General features: G+C 28.5%; 1 protein-coding gene across 4 annotated transcripts in view; it reads right to left on the bottom strand.

Annotated features, from left to right (window-relative positions):
• The window catches only part of LOC126850439 (connectin), a 136934-nt gene that overhangs the window by 85323 nt on the left and 33114 nt on the right, over nucleotides 1–18497 (bottom strand). For 2 of the 4 annotated variants that reach the window (XM_050593465.1, XM_050593455.1), the window contains exon 2: nucleotides 17111–17203. The exons of the other annotated variants lie outside the window; for them this stretch is intronic. The gene's annotated coding sequence lies outside the window, so the exon portion shown is untranslated. The remainder of the gene's footprint in view (nucleotides 1–17110; nucleotides 17204–18497) is intronic. 4 annotated transcript variants of the gene reach the window in all.

Raw genomic sequence — 18497 nt, forward strand, 5'->3', positions numbered from 1 at the left:
TATCTTTGCATGATTCAAGAGTAATGCCCACCAAAGGCATATGCACTCATACATTTTGTTCTTTCTAGTATTCTCTCTGCATTAGGATTCGTATTCCCCTCCCTTTTCAAACATTAATGTACCGTCTTTCGTTTCTTGCAATTGAACGACGCCGCGATGACGCCGACAGAAGGGAACGATCGCTTTCAACATGCAATTTTCGATCATCGCATTTTCGCGATTTACCATTTTCTTTCACGATCGCACAATAATACAACTTTTTTCACAATTTCTGCTTACAATAAGAGTTATTAATACGAAATGATTGATGCGGTTATGCGTATTAGACAATAATGTGAAATCAATCAATTTCACGATCGTTTGTCATGCAAAGAAATATTCTATTTAAAAAAGGACAAAACTCTTTCTGTATTTCCACATATTGTATATATACTATATTACATATAAATTTATTATAATATATAATATATTATATAATATATGTATATAATTGTTTTACAATTTTATATATATTAAAAATATTTATATAATTTAAAAATAACAAAAATATAATAATTTTAGAATATATAATTAGAAAAAAATTTTAATACATATGTATATATATATATATATATATATATATATATATATGTATATTATATATATATATATATATATATATATATATATATAAAAGTTATATAACATATTGTATAATGTATTAAAATTTTTTTTAATAAAATTTTTATTAAAATATTTTATTAAAATATATATATATATATATATATATATATATATATATATATATAAAAGTTATATATAACGTATTGTATAATGTATTAAAATTTTTTCTAATTATATATTTAAAAATTATTACATTTTTGTTATTTTTTAAATTATATACATATTTTTAATATATATAAAATTATAAAACAATATAAACAATTATATACATATATTATATAATATATTATATTTTATAATAAATAATATGTAATATATTATATATTATATTATAATTTCTTTGTATAACACATATCTATTAAGCATATTGTTGCCTTGTTAAACAAGTTTTATTAGTTTGCGACTACAGTTTTGCATAATTTTTCAATTCCTTATTACGCTATTTCTATTCCTCGTGATTACGCGATTATCCGTCGATGCTACGTTCATTTCTCTTCTTTCAGCAAGTTGGAAAAGTTTTCAAAGCAGCGCTGTAAGGTTACTCAGAACGCGCACGATCGATCCATCGTGTACTCAAAGCGATTTTTGCGGATAACACGAACCTAGCCGCGTACTTTCTTACTGCCACGTACAAAAGACATGGAATAATGCTATTCGACATCCGCATGAGTCACCTTTAACAATGAAGTCAAATATCTAAACGTGCACTTATACATAAGAGTTTTTTAACCTTTAACTAAATCTTTTAATTAAACAGTCCGATTTAATTGAGCTCTTTCTTTTCATAGCTATCGGTAAATTAACAAAAATTGAATTTAAAAAATAGAATATTCATATTTTAGAAAATAAAGATTAAGCATATTTTTACCATAAATTATCTATATTTATCGAACACATCAAGTGTAATTATATGCACTTTTATATGCAGAATAATAAGATGAATCAAATGGTATACAGAAAATAATTGTTTTTAAAAAAAAGTATGCAATTATTTGCAATATATTTTTTTATAACAATTATTTATTTTTTCTTTACAACATTTATCTTATTATTCTGTACTTAAAAGTATTACGATACAATTATCGAACACTAAATAATTTTTGAGATATTTTGTATTTTATACTAAAATATGTCAGATTAAGATACAAAATAATTCAAAAAATTCTTAATGAAAAAATACTTTATTCTAGTGTTTTAAAAAGCTCTCGAGATAAGCTACAAGAATATGCAATAAAAAATAGGGGATTCCATTTAAGAAATTAAAGGTGTCCTTGACTTGACCTTAACGATGCCATCCAAGGTCAAATCAATGACACCATCTTATGTTCCTCTCAAAACCATACAATTTTTGTTGAAAACGTTTTTCTCTAAAATCCTTAATTTTTGAAAGAAAAGGGTGTACCATAAATTATCTATATTTATCGAACACATCAAGTGTAATTAATATAAACCTAATTAATATAATTAAATTAAAATATAAAATAAAATATCAATATTTTATCAAATTTTTAAAATATTAATTTTCAACTTATCAAAATAGAGAGAAATATTTATATTAACTTCTAGAATTGAATTAGATTTTTATATGCGTTAACAACAATTATACAAAGAATTTATCTTCTCTTATTATTATAAACGGTGAAATTTTCGCATTGCAAGAGAAATGAATGACGAAAATGTATATAACAAAGATTTAAAATTCGAAACCGACGTCGATTAATGTGATGAAACGTTTCAAAGGGAAATAACATGGTATACTGGGTGGGACTCAACGTCAAGCATCAGCAGTAATGAAGATGGGATGACGCATCAGTCAGTAGTCGGCTGCTAATTTCAAATAGCACGTGTCGAGCGGAAAACACAATGACATTTAATTAATCCGACAATGTGTCGACGGAGTGCTATCGTTTGTCGATATTTTCTAAAGTTAATCACCACTACGTGTCCGGGTTAACTTTCTGCACGTGCTGGTGAGAAAAACATCCGCCCTCTTCTAGGAAAGATATTTTTATATATCGAGTGCTAAGATGATCCCATAGAGAGATTTATTTTAAAAACTTGTAATAAAATGTTTCTATTGTTTTATTGAAAAATTTTAATAAATTTATACATATATTATATACTATAATTAAATATTATATACTATAATATATATTATATACTATAATATATTACATACTATAATTAAAATCTGTTTATTATTATTTAATTATAATTAAAACGAATTTTAATTAATTTATATTATTATTACAAAAACACAATAAGAATATGTCAGAATATTTCTCTTGAACTTTCTACATCATAATGAATTAAATCACGAATGAATACGTCATTTATCCGAAAGTTTCCCAACTTTATTGAAACTTTCGAATTAAAATTTGATTTACCATCAATGTTATATGCTGGAACGAAATAACGAGATCCGTGAAGTTGAGTTAGAATCAATTAATTAAATATATTAGACCAATATCGAGATTAGATCGGTAAAATGAAATGGGGTACATGAGAAGAAAAAGAAAAAAGAAAGAAAGAGGTGTGGGTTCATCCCCTGCTATCGAATTACGAATCGAAAAATACTCATCTATTACTGAAAGAGAAACAGAGAAAGATGAGGGGAACTGAAGAGTTTAAGGGTGATGGCTCTAAGCGGACTATCCGGAAATTAAATCCCTCGAACTCGTCCGCGATAAATCACTCTTCCTCGCGAGGCGCGAATTAGGCCGCTCGATATTCATGGGAATAATAGTGATTTCATACCGCGAGATGGTTATTACCATAACTAGGCTAATGCGCGAATCACGTGGGGCGGCTTTTAAACAAATATTTCGTACATTTGTTAACTCTCCTCTTTGCAACGTAAAACTTACTTTCATCCAAATCAAACTACCTGTAACTCGTTAAAGCTATTATATTTTATAAAAAATTTTAAATTAAACTTTTACATACTTTCTTTTTAACATATGTATATGTAAATCATTATCTTCTTTTGACATTATAAGAATAAAAAAAATAATTATCCCATTCGGTCGAGTCTGCGAGTCTGATATTTATTTAATTATACAAGCTCACTTTCTCTCTTGTGTTCAATGTCAACACGAGAGGTGAATCGGACGGCGGATGCATTTAGCCCGATAAACGTGCTACACGACGATTATATCCGGAATTTCATTAACAATGCACGCACACGGAAGAGACGTAGGTGCATAACGCGGAAACCGCGAGATACCCGTGGGGGTTTTACGCACATGTCAGTTAGCTCTGTGCCCGCACCACCCCACCATACAAATATTATTCTAATTATGGCGAGTCAGCGAGTTCGTATAGAGCACTATTATTGTTTTTAGTTTGTATATAATGCATGATTACGAGATAAAATGCAAAATACAAGCTATTCCTAAACATATGGGAAAAAATTCGGGAGGAGATTCCTTAAATAATTTCTTGAAGAAAAGTTCATATACATTAATGTCTAAATAGCATAGATGAAATTATAAATTTATTTTATTTGGATAATAGCCTTAAGATAAAGTTGTTCTAAAGAAAAAAATATTTTAAAACTGTACATGCTCACATGTCATACAAATTCACTCAACATTATATTAGCAAATTCAAAAAATAATACTTATTATTTAAGATATAAATGAAAATAATATATATTTTGATTTGAATTTAGATAAAAATAAGATAAAACAATTGTATTATCTATAAACTATTTTACATATTAATAAAGTATTAGTAATCTGGAAAACTCTGAAATAATGATCTTGAGGAAACATTTTTTGTTGCATGTTACTTATGTCCTTTGAAATCTAAAATTATGTCTGAAACTTTTTTTATGAAACTTTTTTTATAGTTAGAAATAAGAAATAATTAGATTTTCTGTTTACTCATTATAAATATGTAATGCAAAGAAAAAAATTGTTGCTTGAAACAAACAAATAATTATCTATTTCCTTTACATATTATTTAAATTAATATAATATTATAAATCTTATTATATTTTTATTCTCTTATATGTGCGTATAATTTTCCACGTAAAAAGTTTTTAATTTATATTATTATTTTTATTGATAAAGCTAAAATCTTTTAATAATAAAAAGTTTATCATCCATAAAAGATATACAGGGTGTCCTAGAACCCGTATATCCCTTTTCTTTCAAAAACTAACCATTTTAGAGAAAAAAGTTTTAAACAAAAATTGTATGGTTTTGAAAGGAACATAAGATGGTGTCATTGATTTAACCTTGAATGGCATCGTTAAGGTCAAATCAAGGACACTCTAATTTTTTAAATGGAATCCCATATTTTTTATTACATATTCTTATAGCTTATGTCACAAGCTTTCCAAAACACTATAATAAAGTATTTTTTCGTTAAGAGTTTTTTGAGTTATTGTGTATCTTAATCTGACATATTTTAGTATAAAATATAAAATATCTTAAAAATTATTTAGTGTTCGATAATTGTATCGTAATACTTTTAAATACAGAATAATAAGATAAATGATGTAAAAAAAAAATAAATAATTGTTATAAAAAAATATATTGCAAATAATTGCATACTTTTTTTTAAAAACAATTATTTTCTGTATACCATTTGATTCATCTTATTATTCTGCATATAAGCTGCTTTATTCTAGTGTTTTGAAAAGCTCTTGAGATAAGCTACAAGAATATGCAATAAAAAATAGGGGATTCCATTTAAGAAATTAAAGGTGTCCTTGACTTGACCTTAACGATGCCATCCAAGGTCAAATCAATGAAACCATCTTATGTTCCTCTCAAAACCATACAATTTTTGTTGAAAACGTTTTTCTCTAAAATCCTTAATTTTTGAAAGAAAAGGGATGTACGAGTGGTAGAGGACACTCTGTATATCCAAATTATGCAGCAAGACATAGAAATTAATATTTAAGTTTTTTGACAAACATTTTACATCTAAATCACGTGCAAATCTGCATGCTGTCATGCCGAGTCATCAACGATTGGCGAGACTGCAAATCGAGTTGGCGACAAACAATGTTAAAAAAAAAAAAAAAAGAGAGAGAAAAAAGCTGACCAAACTGTAGAATTTTATCCTGTCCGGCGCGTGAATGTACATTCTGAAAATTTGAAACAGTTGGCCTACCGCGAGAGAGAGAAAGAGAGAAAGAGAAAGAGAGAGAGAGAATGAGAGAAACGTTGTCAGAATAATGAATCGCGGCAAGCGCAAATGAACCGAGGGATAGGAACGTACGGACCTGACATAACGATGTGGCGATGCAATAGCGGACCAGGAATTATGCAGATAAAAGCTTTTATATAATTTTTTATCATTTCAGAAAAATTGATCAAAATAAGGTACATCATTTTTGTATTGCTATTAAGATTCTTATTAGCATTGTAATGATAAACATTTTTCTATATACGTATATACATATATATTTTTATGCATTGCTCTTTATACGTATTACTTTATCTCCATTTGGCAACCAATTCTGAACTGTAATAGAGAGTGTATCATAGAATGACCTGTATTTACCAATTAAACGTAACCAAAGCGAACGGGAGTTCAATAAATGAAACGGTATGAAATGGTGTGCGCGCAGCTATGTAAATTGTTTAAATGCCACGCAAAATTTATAGAGCGAGCGTGAATTGTTGAAAAGTTTCAGAGAAATGTTCCTCTTTTGATATGTATATTAATATTCAATGTTCATTAACGTCTCATGATATTTTATAATAGTTTTTTTTTCTTTTTTTTTCAACACCACGAAATGATTATTGACATACTTATATTGCGCGCGAGCAAGCACATGAAAGTGTTTCCAGTTTTATTATTTTCTACTTCAATCAAAATAAAGTATCTTATAATTTACAAATATTTATATAGAATTTTTTATAAATTTTTATAATTTTTAATATTAGCCAAAGTATGTGTGTGTGTGTAATATACTGTATATGTAAATATGTATGTATTACCTCTACCTAACCTAACCTAACTTAGGTAAGATGATCAATAATTAGGTCCATATCTCTTATCAAAATCATTCTCTCACAAACTTTTTGCGTGCTGCAACTTCTATTATAATATCTTATCTGTACTTGGTATGTAATAAGCACTCTTATCCACGCGTGTAAAATTAATAGACTGTCAAAAGCAAACTGAAATGCGAAAATGTATCGCGATCAGAAGTTTCTTTTTCCAGTCTAGGTTCTAGATGATTCATCTCTGTAGCCTTGGTATCACATACACCCATACTCAAAAAAAAATGTTAATCTGATAGAATTGATTACTTTCCCATTTATCATTGTTATAGCCATAATGTAATATATTTTTTATTTCAATGTTGTTTATCAGTATTATAAAATGCTAAATTAAATTTTCCAAATTAATTTTTATTCTAATATTATTTACTAGCCCACACATTGTAAATACTAAATTAGATTTGTTAGATTAAATTTTTCATCTGATTCTTCATATATACATACATATATATAAATTCTTTTTCTACTTGATTTATTATTTAAAAGTTTAAATTATGTAGAATTTTTACCTACAACTATTTCTCTACAATTTTGCATGTTTTATTTTAACTTAAATAAAGATTAAAGGGTTTTGAGAGAAAGACCTTTATTTTAAAAACCTCTTATTCTCAACTTCGCTATTTACCAATATTTTCATCTCTTGTCTGAGGATAATAAAAACATTTTTTTTTCCTAAAAATAAGAAATATTTATCATGATTTTAAGCTAGATTTTGCCCGAATCTTTCAGAGTTTTAAACAGCTTAAAGCGTGTGTCTTGTAACATACTTTCTTAAAATTATCGTACCCCTACAGTTAAACACAATTAAAACTTTCTTTATAAGTTATATAAAGCGTAGCGCTAATCAATAAATCTTGATCACAATATATCCTCATTAGCTACAGATATAGGAATTTTATCTGTACTAAACTTTCATGCTTCCGGAAGATGTTGAACTAATAACCAAACAACAAATGTTTCAACACGACAGCGTCCCTACTTATTATCATCGTACAGTTCGAGCATTAAACGAAAAGTTCTTGAACTGTTGGATTAAACCAGCTGTAGCCAAGTTTCCATCAAGATCACCAGTGGAAATATTATTAAACTCTATTTCAGTGACATAATTAAATGATTTTTGGGTAAGGTTATTTATGAAATAAAATTTATTAAAGTTTATTTAACTTAATATTCCAAGTGTTTTAAAGCAGAGGATCATTTAAATATGTCAACAAATTTTGAAAGAATAAAATAAAATAAATATAAATGGTATAAAATATCATAAAATTCTTTAAAAGGCTTATAAATCATTTAAATTGAGTAAATTTTCGTATTTGCACTAATAAATATTTTATTCAATAATTAATGTTTTTTTTTTACTTTAAAAGGATAAATGTGAAAGTAATACTAGTTGATACACACAAGATTAGAATTAAAATATAGTTTAATATATATCTTGAACTAGCTTGTAAAAAAACGTTCACAATCTATCTATTTTTAAAATAAACTGTCATTTGAACTTATATTTCTACGTATATTATTGTATCTTAATAATATATGTAAAGCTAAAACATATTGAAATTGCTCCAACCATATAAAAAAATCTGAAAACTTTTTAAAGAAAAACATGTAATAAAAATAAATGTATGCGTTTAATGTATAAATTAGTATGTATGCACATACATTCTTATGTGCAGATAAGTAAAGTGCAAACTGAATGCTGAACAAATACTGTACAGAAATAGACCTTTAGGAAGTTTGTATCGCTTACGGCTGACAACTCCACTTCTAAGCGTATGTTAGCAATCGAGCTCCAAGAGTAGCAGTGCTGTAGGCGCTACTTGTAAAAGCTGGATAGCATACTAACAATAAGGTAAGACACTGTTACAAAGTAGTTCAGGAGGCAATAACCTCTCCGATTTGTAGTAACAAAAATTATGACATATCTATATATAATTTTTTAGTTATAGATTTTCTATATACAAAAGTGTTTTGACTGTTAAAACGGCTTTATAATAAGGCTAGAATAAAAAAGATTGTACAAAAAGTACATTGACACGCAATAAATTATAAATCCGATCGTGCACGTGATACATTTTAGAGAAATCGAATTTGGACGGTGTTGTTTTTGAAAAAAATATCAATATCTCTAATCAGATTTTAAAAAATCTGATTTTAAGAAACCTAACCTAACCCTATATATATATATAAGATGTTTTAAAATCATTAAATGCTTTTCAATAGCATAATTCTTTGGTTAATTTGAAGTAATTTTTTTATATAAGGAATATATATATATATATATATATACAAAAATGTGTATATGTATAAAATTTTTACCAATCTTTTATTAACGTAATAGTGTAAGATCTTTAGTAGAGAGAAAATAACTTTATTTCTCTATTTTGCAAGAAAAAAAAACAAAATAAAATAAAAAAAGATGACCCTATCAGCATGATTTATCTATATTACTGTAATTGACGGAGAGAGAAACTCGATGGAATTTATAGATATGTATAATTTGTATATATATATAATACATATATATATATATATATATATATATATATACATACATAGTATTCTGCGGGTAAAACCTTTAATGAGAGAAAATGATAGTGCAGCGAAAATAATGTAATATGCATTGGAATATATTTATGTTTGAATGTACGGTATATGTACGCATACATTTGCTGGCTTGCTCGAACTTTGTTATTTATATTTTTCCAAGCATAATTTACGTTACAACATGAAAACACATCGCTCGCGTATGCTTATACTTTATAAATAACAAGTAGAAATTCTGCAATTGTATCAATAAATTGCGAGCGCAGTATAATGTATTAATAATAACTGATAATCAATAATAGTATCGGTTAAGTAGTATTTATTAATTGGTTCGCATTATACATTCAGGATAATATCCCGCGTAAGAGACGTCGCTAATTGCGACACGCAATATATCGCATAACTGATGTCGAATGCGACGTAATTAGTGCGATAGTCGTTAAAGGCATCAGATTCGATGTCAGAACATGAGAAATTATAGTCGGTGATAACTGGCACTTCGCCATAAACTCTCAAAAGCGCGTTTATATGAGTAAGAGCATAATCATATATTGGTGAATATAATAATTGAATATAGAATTCTACAAAATTAAATTTTAAGTTCGTGAATATAAAAAATAATTTCAGTTAAGAACAAATCGTTAATCACCTTGGTTTTCTTCATTTTATTAAAGAAAATTTTTTTATTTCTGTTTGACAATTATTATTATTTCATTATTTTTTGCTCAATTTTTCAATTTATATAAATGCAAAATTAAATATTTATTTACTGACTTGTTGTATAAAAAATGTGTGTATGTGTGTGTGTGTGTGTGTGTGTGTTGTGGAGGATATTATCGTCTTTTTTATTTTTAATATGTCTATTCTTTATATACATAGCCTATTTCGTTCAGATATATGACAATTATTATTATTTCATTATTTTTCGCTCAATTTTTCAATTTATATAAATGCAAAATTAAATATTTATTTACTGACTTGTTGTATAAAAATGTGTGTGCGTGTGTGTGTGTGTTGTGTGTGGAGGATATTATCGTCTTTTTTATTTTTAATATGTCTATTCTTTATATACATAGCCTATTTCGTTCAGATATATGACAATTATTATTATTTCATTATTTTTCGCTCAATTTTTCAATTTATATAAATGCAAAATTAAATATTTATTTACTGACTTGTTGTATAAAAAATATTGATGTTCCAAAAATACAAATTTTGTACAAAACTCATAAAGAGAAAGAAAAAAAATTAAATATCTTGCAATAACCAAATATGTTGAATTGTGAAATAATATAATTTTTTTATAAAAAAAATGCTGAGTTTTACAAATGGTTTACGATTTCTTAAGTTAAAATATAACACAGATATCAAAGAAAAATATAGAAATTTTTACGACGTTACTTTAGAATTTTCAAGTTTAATGTGTATGACATAATAGAAACAATTTATAGTTTTGGCGTGTAAAAAATTTCATATAAAAGTAAAAAAATAGATATTAATATTTAAAATTTAATATCCAGTACAAAGCTGAAAACTTTTTCCGTCTTTTTTATCTTTACTCTTCTTCACCTTTAATACTTTACGTTCCAAGTGCTAATCTGGTTAGCTTTAAAAGTTTTATTTCAAGTTCTATTTAAAGTGTGAGCTCAGGCAAAAATAATATAAAAAAGAAAAATTTGTTTAATTCAGATAAAATTACATATTAAATATTATCATATTATTATGTTATATTATTTATTATTAAATATTATCATATTATGTTATATTATTTATTATTAAATATTATCATATTATTATGTTATATTATTTATTATTAAATATTGTCATATTATTATATTTCATTATTTTGCGGAAAAGCAGTTTTATATTTCAATCTGTGTGTAAATACTTAGCACTAATACAAATTGAACAAAATGGTAAAAGAGACAACATTGATTCTTATCTTTATTTGCAATAAATTTTAATATTATTTATTTACTTCTTGTACATATACTATAGTCAAGAAAACAAAGAGAGTGAATACCTTTTTTTCTTGATATATATCATTGTATTCACTGAACTCGGCTATATAAATACCTCTTAGAATCTTACAATAGGGTAAATTACCCTTGCTTTTTCCTCATGTATAGAATTATTATATAGGATTATATATTAAATAATATCATCAAATTCACACAACGACATGGGAATTAAAGCGTCGCAATGTAGCGCAAAGAACTAAATTTTCTACATTCACAATCGAAATGCGTGATAATTTAGATTTCTAACTTTATTTAACATAAAATTGAGTTGAAAAAGTTTTAGCAGCAAATTTTAGCACGCGAATGTACACGTGCTGTATTTCGAAAGTGAAATAAATGGTGCCATTCGTATTACTATTCGTGAAATCGTAAAACTGTATCCGCTGGGCGGTTAAATGTTGTTGAATATAACTCGGCATACGCGCGTCTCTGCGGATTTGCATAACTCGGCGAGTCAAACGACGGATAATCCCGCGTGTGACTACGACGCTCTAGAGATATACATACCTATCTTACTGCCGCACGATTCGCCCGTGTTCTCGGTCTCTTCATCGAGGGAATTATCCTGCAGTTATATCTTTCGCATTTTTCGCTGTTTACATGCAGTCAAAAAGAAGGAAAAAACTCAAATTTCTTTTCTCTTCATTATACGTTCTCTTCATTATACGCAAATTAGCGACTCATTCGCACAATCACGAGTAAAAACAGAATATTCTTGAGTGTATTCTTATTGTATCGTTACGTTATAAAAAGTCAGTTAAATTAATAATTTAGAATAAATTGTAATAACTAATATTAATAATTATAATAATTATAATAATTGATAATAAATAAAAAAGATAAAGTATGTATATAAGATATGTATAAAAAGTCAGTTAAATTAATAATTTAGAATAAATTGTAATAACTAATATTAATAATTATAATAATTATAATAATTGATAATAAATAAAAAAGATAAAGATATGTATATAAGATATGTATAAAAAGTCAGTTAAATTAATAATTTAGAATAAATTGTAATAACTAATATTAATAATTATAATAATTATAATAATTGATAATAAATAAAAAAGATAAAGATATGTATATACATCACTCTTTCTCCCTTCACTATCGTCATCTCTAGAAAATAAATATTGCACGAACTATTCCTGTTTCGATAGGAAAAGAGATATTCTCTGCAAGAGAAGATATTTTATTTGGGTAACGGAATATGGAATATATATTGAAATATTGAAATGGTTGGACATCCGAATAATGGAGCTTCCGATAACGGAAGATTCTGCCTTCTAGTCGATTACACCATTGTTCCGGTTTCGACAATGTTGTTCACGCTTGAATCGTTAGTCTCCGGTGTTCGACTTTCGCGATATCCGATCGTTTCGATTCGCTAATGGAGGAAGCGACGCGACGTTTCGACGCTTTGCCGATCGTCCGGAAATATGGATATTTTCGGTTCGTTACGGATTACAAGCCCGTTATATAGTTGGTAACTTTACGGGCGTGGAATATTTATTCCACATCGTTCCTCTCCGATATTTCGTGCAATTTCTGTTATACACCTAGCAACGTCTCTACATCGAGTAATAGTGATGGCAAAAGTATTTCATACTCGATAGATATTTTTGCTCGACTACCGATTTTTAGCATTTCGCGTTTCTATTTGCGATTCGATCGATATATAGTACATACATATGACTGAAACATATCGTTGCACTTTTTTCCCTTTCTATGGTCAAAAATGCTTGCATGATTTGTATGCTGATTATAACTAGATAATAATTTGAAAAATGTCAGTTCTATTTATATATATTTAAATAACATAATTCCCTCATATATATTATAAGTATATAATTATAAAAATAAAATATATTTATATCTGTATATCTTATTATATATATTTTTATATACGCACGTGCACAAACACACACACACGTACAAATATATTTACTAAAATGATAATATAACGTTATTAAATATAATAAATTATTAACTTTCTAAAATGTTTAAATTTTTACAGGATGATAAAGCAAACTTTAAATAAATTTCTATATATATGCATAATTGAGAGTTTCTTGAATACGCAAATTATATAAAATAATAATAATATTATTTTAACAAAGTAAAACTAAAAATATTTCCGATGATATATCATGAAAATAAATATGATAAATTTTTAGTCAATTAAATATTTTTACTGAGACTTTTTGTTTTTTCTGCATTCTATTTTATATAAACTGGCAGAGCGAAACAAATGATGTTTATTTTTTGGCTTGTCAGCTTGGAATTAATTTATAAAACAATTTTCGAAAAATTTGGATTATCCAGTAGACTTGTTGACGATTATTTTCCCGTTAACCAATGTATTCACTGAATTTAATTCACTAAATTAACCTTCTATTGTGTAAGTCAATTTTTAAAAATTAAAAGAAAAATATTTAATATATAGAAATAGATTATATAAAATCTAAATTGATATAAATAAAATTATAATAAAATACGGAGATAATATATAAAAGGACGTATATATGAATATATATATATATATATATATATATATATATATATATATATATATATATTGTACGTGTGTTTGTGTTAAAATCTGTATAAATATAATACATTCATATAAATTTTTAAAGAAATATGTTTCCATATTGTCATTTCAAAATTATAAATAATGGTGGATAAAAAAAAAAGAAGAATATATATGAAGCAAGTTAAAGATGCCAAACACGTGCTATTGTTTTTTTACAAGTTCAAAGAATTTATAAATCATGATTTAACAGAGAAAAAGCTTTTCTTTTTTGCCTGATTTAAATACAATTAAATATGATTGCGGAAATGTATTAAATAAACAGACGTTGTTTCAAAACTATATCCGTGACAGATATGAAAATCTGAAATCAAACAAACCGGGATTCGGATTTGCCGATTGTTATCAATAATTACGTCTACGTAATTAAAAGCATTCTGTAAGTTTTAAAAGTAAAAACTGATATTTCTCTTTCTCTCTCTCTCTCTTTCTCTCATTGTCAGTATCTTTCGTAACAATTATCAATCCTGATAATGTTTAATTTTTTTCATATTACATCAATTAAATTCTATTTTTAAGATAATTTTTTCATAATTTTGATGTGACAAAATTTAGGAAATTTATATACATAATAAAAATCGAAATCACTTGAAATTGAATTGCAAAAATGTAATTTTCAATTGAATAAAATTTGAATTAAATAGAAATATATTTAGTTTGCTAATGAGTCTTTTCCTTTAATATGTCTCCTTTGCAATTAAAGAAATTTAAAGGTATTCCCGCAAAACTTGCGGTAAAACTTTCTGTCTAACTTGAACATTGAGTAATACGTGCACGAGATAAAGAGCCAAGTTCTACGGACGGCAATTAAAATTTTCGGCAACCGCGCGAGCGCTCGGCACCCCAAAAAAAACCTTCAAGCCTCGGGAGAAACTACTAGCCATTAGCGAGGAGCATCCCCTACGCCCAAGTTCACCCTGTAGGGCAAGCGAAAGCGAAAGGGAGAGAGCGAGAAAATCGGCAAACCGTGGGCAAGGGAAATGGGGAGAAGAACGAGGCGGCCCATTTCACGGACTTTAAACACTCCGCCCCGGAAGATAGAGAAAGAGAGAGAGAGAAAAAAAAGAAGAAGGATACCCGCACGAGCAGCAGAATCTGATTCCAACCATTCGCCTACTGCTGATTTCCTGCTTGCTGCCTTCTGGGAAGCAAGGGTGGAGACTTTTCGCGGTGGATGCGCGCGATACCAATCCCTACCCGCCATTTACACCCTCATTCCACATTTTCTTCCGTTTCCCTTCTCTTCGCACAAAAAAAAGCCTAGTTTCGGGCAAATCTTTTTCTCCCAAAAAAATATGATGTATATGAATGGCGGAAGCGGGTAGAAGATGAGAGGGAATAAGAAGAGTGACATAAAAAGGAATAGAAAAGAGTTCGCTTAAAAACTGGCTTCACGCAAAGTGTCCAATATATATCAAGGTTGGCCAATATGATATTGATCATATCAAGTGCATGAGTTTCAACTTACAGTTACATATTGCCATCATAGCAAATATCCTTTAGCATTGCCCAATATCATATTGGTCAGCGTTGGGGTATATTGGCTATGTTGTGCGAAGTCGGTTTTATTATCAAAGAAATTTATCGGCAATCAATATGACAAAGTCAACTTCAGGCAGGATCTGACGACGGCAAAAGATGACCCTCCTTCAGATCATTAAAAAAAAAGGCAAAGAAGCGCTGAAGAGAATTGCAAAAAGGAAAGGAAATATAGAAGGAAATAGGGATCTCAAGAGATGACTGCGTCGCGGAATTCTCTTTAAGCGATCTCTCAAATCTCAAAGGAGATCACACACGCGAAGAAATTGATTTTTTTCCCATATCATCCTTTCGGAAGAGTGTTTTTTGCTCTTTATCTACGTTTGCTATGCAAACAACGCTTTAGAATTAACGATTTCTAGCATTTTCTAGAAAGCAAATGCATCCTTCTGGATATCCTTCGTTTTTTGATATCTCGTGTCTTCCAACTTTGCTCGCTTAAAAGGTTCTCGGAAATATAAGTCACTATTTTCTATTTTTCTCTACCTGAAAAGCGTTTAATACCTGATCAGACATTATTTAATTTAATCGCATATATAAATATAATATGTAATTAACTTTAATTATTTGTTAGAAAAAATTTTAACACCTCTACTCATATATATAATATGCTTCTAATAAACCTACTTCTTTCTCTTTTCCTAACAATAAGCATACCAAGTGTTGACGCGCATTTCTTTCTTTCTCATGGAATAAAATAAATTATCGGTTTTTATGAAGTCGCAATAAAACATGACACAGCTAGATGGAGATCAAAACAAAAACCATAGACGACAAACGAAGATGACACTCACGGTCATTTCAATCGTGCAGTTGTAGTTCTCGAAAAACTTCACACAATCAGATTCAAACATCCATAATCCATCTTTTTCCTCTTTTCCATTTTCATTTTAACCTCGTTCTTTCCCCTTTTGCGCTTTCGTCTTGGGCTTTCAATAGAAACCCCCAATAAACGCTCAAAACGAGAAAGAAAGATAGAGAGAAAGAGTTGACAAGTTTTTTACTACAACTGATCGAAACGTTCTCAAGAGAAAAGAGCTTTTCGGAGTACGAGAAAAATTCTGGTGACTAAAGGAGAGGAAAAGGGGGGGGGGAAGAGGGGGAGAGCTGGCGCGGCACGCTTGGATCATAGATCGATGTGGAGACAAACATTTCCAATCAGAGCGAAAAAGGGACCGAAGAACGTTATCGTCGCCTTTTCTCCTTCTTTTTTTTTTTCTCTCTCCGACACAAGACTAAGAGGGGGCGTGACAGAGGGCCGTCGATTTTTATCGAGTTACAAAAGGCAAGAAATTAGCGCTAAGCGAGCGCACAGAAAGCTAAAGCTTAGAAATTAAATTTCCTCGGCCAGATGCTTCATCCGCTTTTCGCAAATAGATGTTGGCTTCTCCTCCGCCGTGTCCATGGCCGGAAAACAATAATAAGAACCGATGGGACCGAGGAATCGAAAGAAAGGAAGACAAAACTCGACGCTTTATATTTAATCATATATAACGAAATCAATAAAAAATTATTCGCATAATATGTCCAATTCTGGCTTCTCCTTTCAGCTTAAATAATTGTGATCCAAAATATCTCATTATTAATTCAAACTACTTTTCTTAAAACTAAGAAATAATATATATATATATTCCTCCTGTTAATTTCTAATCTTTTTAATCTTTTATATATTATAATATTTTTAAAAAAATTTTATAATATAATTTATTATTTACCTAAATCATAGATCTCGTACTCCCGTAAATCCCACTAATGATTGCAGACTCAACGGATTTTTTTTATACCATAAAACATAATCACGAAATCTTCTGAAAAAAAAGAATAAAATTTTAGAGATTAATTATTAATATAATAAAGCTAACAAGACTAAAAAAACTAAATAAAGCTAAAAATCTAAATACCATGATAAAATGAAGCTTTTCTTTTATCAAACGTTACAGCTACAGCTAAAGCTAAATTAATATAATTAATTAATTTAAAGCAAATTCCAATTTAAGAATACTTTATACAAAAAAAGTGCATATAAAATTGATTCCAAATAAATGAATATTCAAATCAATAATCAATAGCGAGAAGCAAAATCTATGGAAAGAAATTTTTATTTTGTGCCTCACGTAATTTCGCAACCAAATAAAAAATCCAATAAAATAAAAAAAAAAAGTGAAAACTTTTCGTGGAATCGTTGCTTCGATAATTCAATTTCGGGTTTGATTAATAAAATACGATATTGTTCCGGTATTTTATCAATCGCTAGTTCGCGTTCGAATTTCTATTTTGCGGTTTTTTAATATAAAATTCGGGTGTATATTGTGCGCTATCATTCCCTCGACTGTTTCCGTATTATTAGATACCTTGTGCATTATTGCCGCAACAAAACTGCTGCATTAATTGCCATAGCGACATTAATCCGGTTTGCTGTTCATGGAAACCATTCGGTTGTTATTTCGCGGCTATGCGCGAATATTGGCTCGCGCGCTCAGAATATCAAATTACGAGTGCGAATAATTAATCGGGCGGTGGAGTCGCGCATCGTTCATGACCGCGGAAACCTGGCTTTTCGCGACTACCGCGCAAATTTAGGAGGTTAAAGGCCAGATAATCGAGAGATAAGCTCGAAAAAATTAACATTTCGATAACATCGGAGAATTTTGATCATATATATTTTTAGTGTTTTCTATATTTTATATCGCGCCCGCAATATTGTTAAAAATGGCATTCGTAAATCTCCCAAAGCGATATTCTCTCTCCGAAATAGCCGGTTTCCTATGACAAACGATATCGTTCGCGACTCTATTATTCGCAAAACTAAAACAAAACCGACCACTATTGCCTTCAATCAATCGTCCTCCCGGCGTTACCTAGATTACAGCCAAGTTTTCGTTTCATCAATACCGCGAGGCCCGTAAACGAAAGACCACAAGACAAACAAATTTGCAAGAGCAAAAAGCTATTCTGAGAAAATATATCCTTTTACATGAATTTTTATTCCGAGAGGAATAACAAAATAATAAAATCAATGCACAATAGATGTATAATTTTTATTTCTATGATTATTAAGTTAGATGATTATTACGTCAAGTCTTGATGCGATAACGATAGAAC

The sequence above is a fragment of the Cataglyphis hispanica genome, chromosome 1 (genome assembly GCF_021464435.1).
Source record: "Cataglyphis hispanica isolate Lineage 1 chromosome 1, ULB_Chis1_1.0, whole genome shotgun sequence".
Taxonomy (NCBI): Eukaryota; Metazoa; Arthropoda; class Insecta; order Hymenoptera; family Formicidae; genus Cataglyphis; species Cataglyphis hispanica.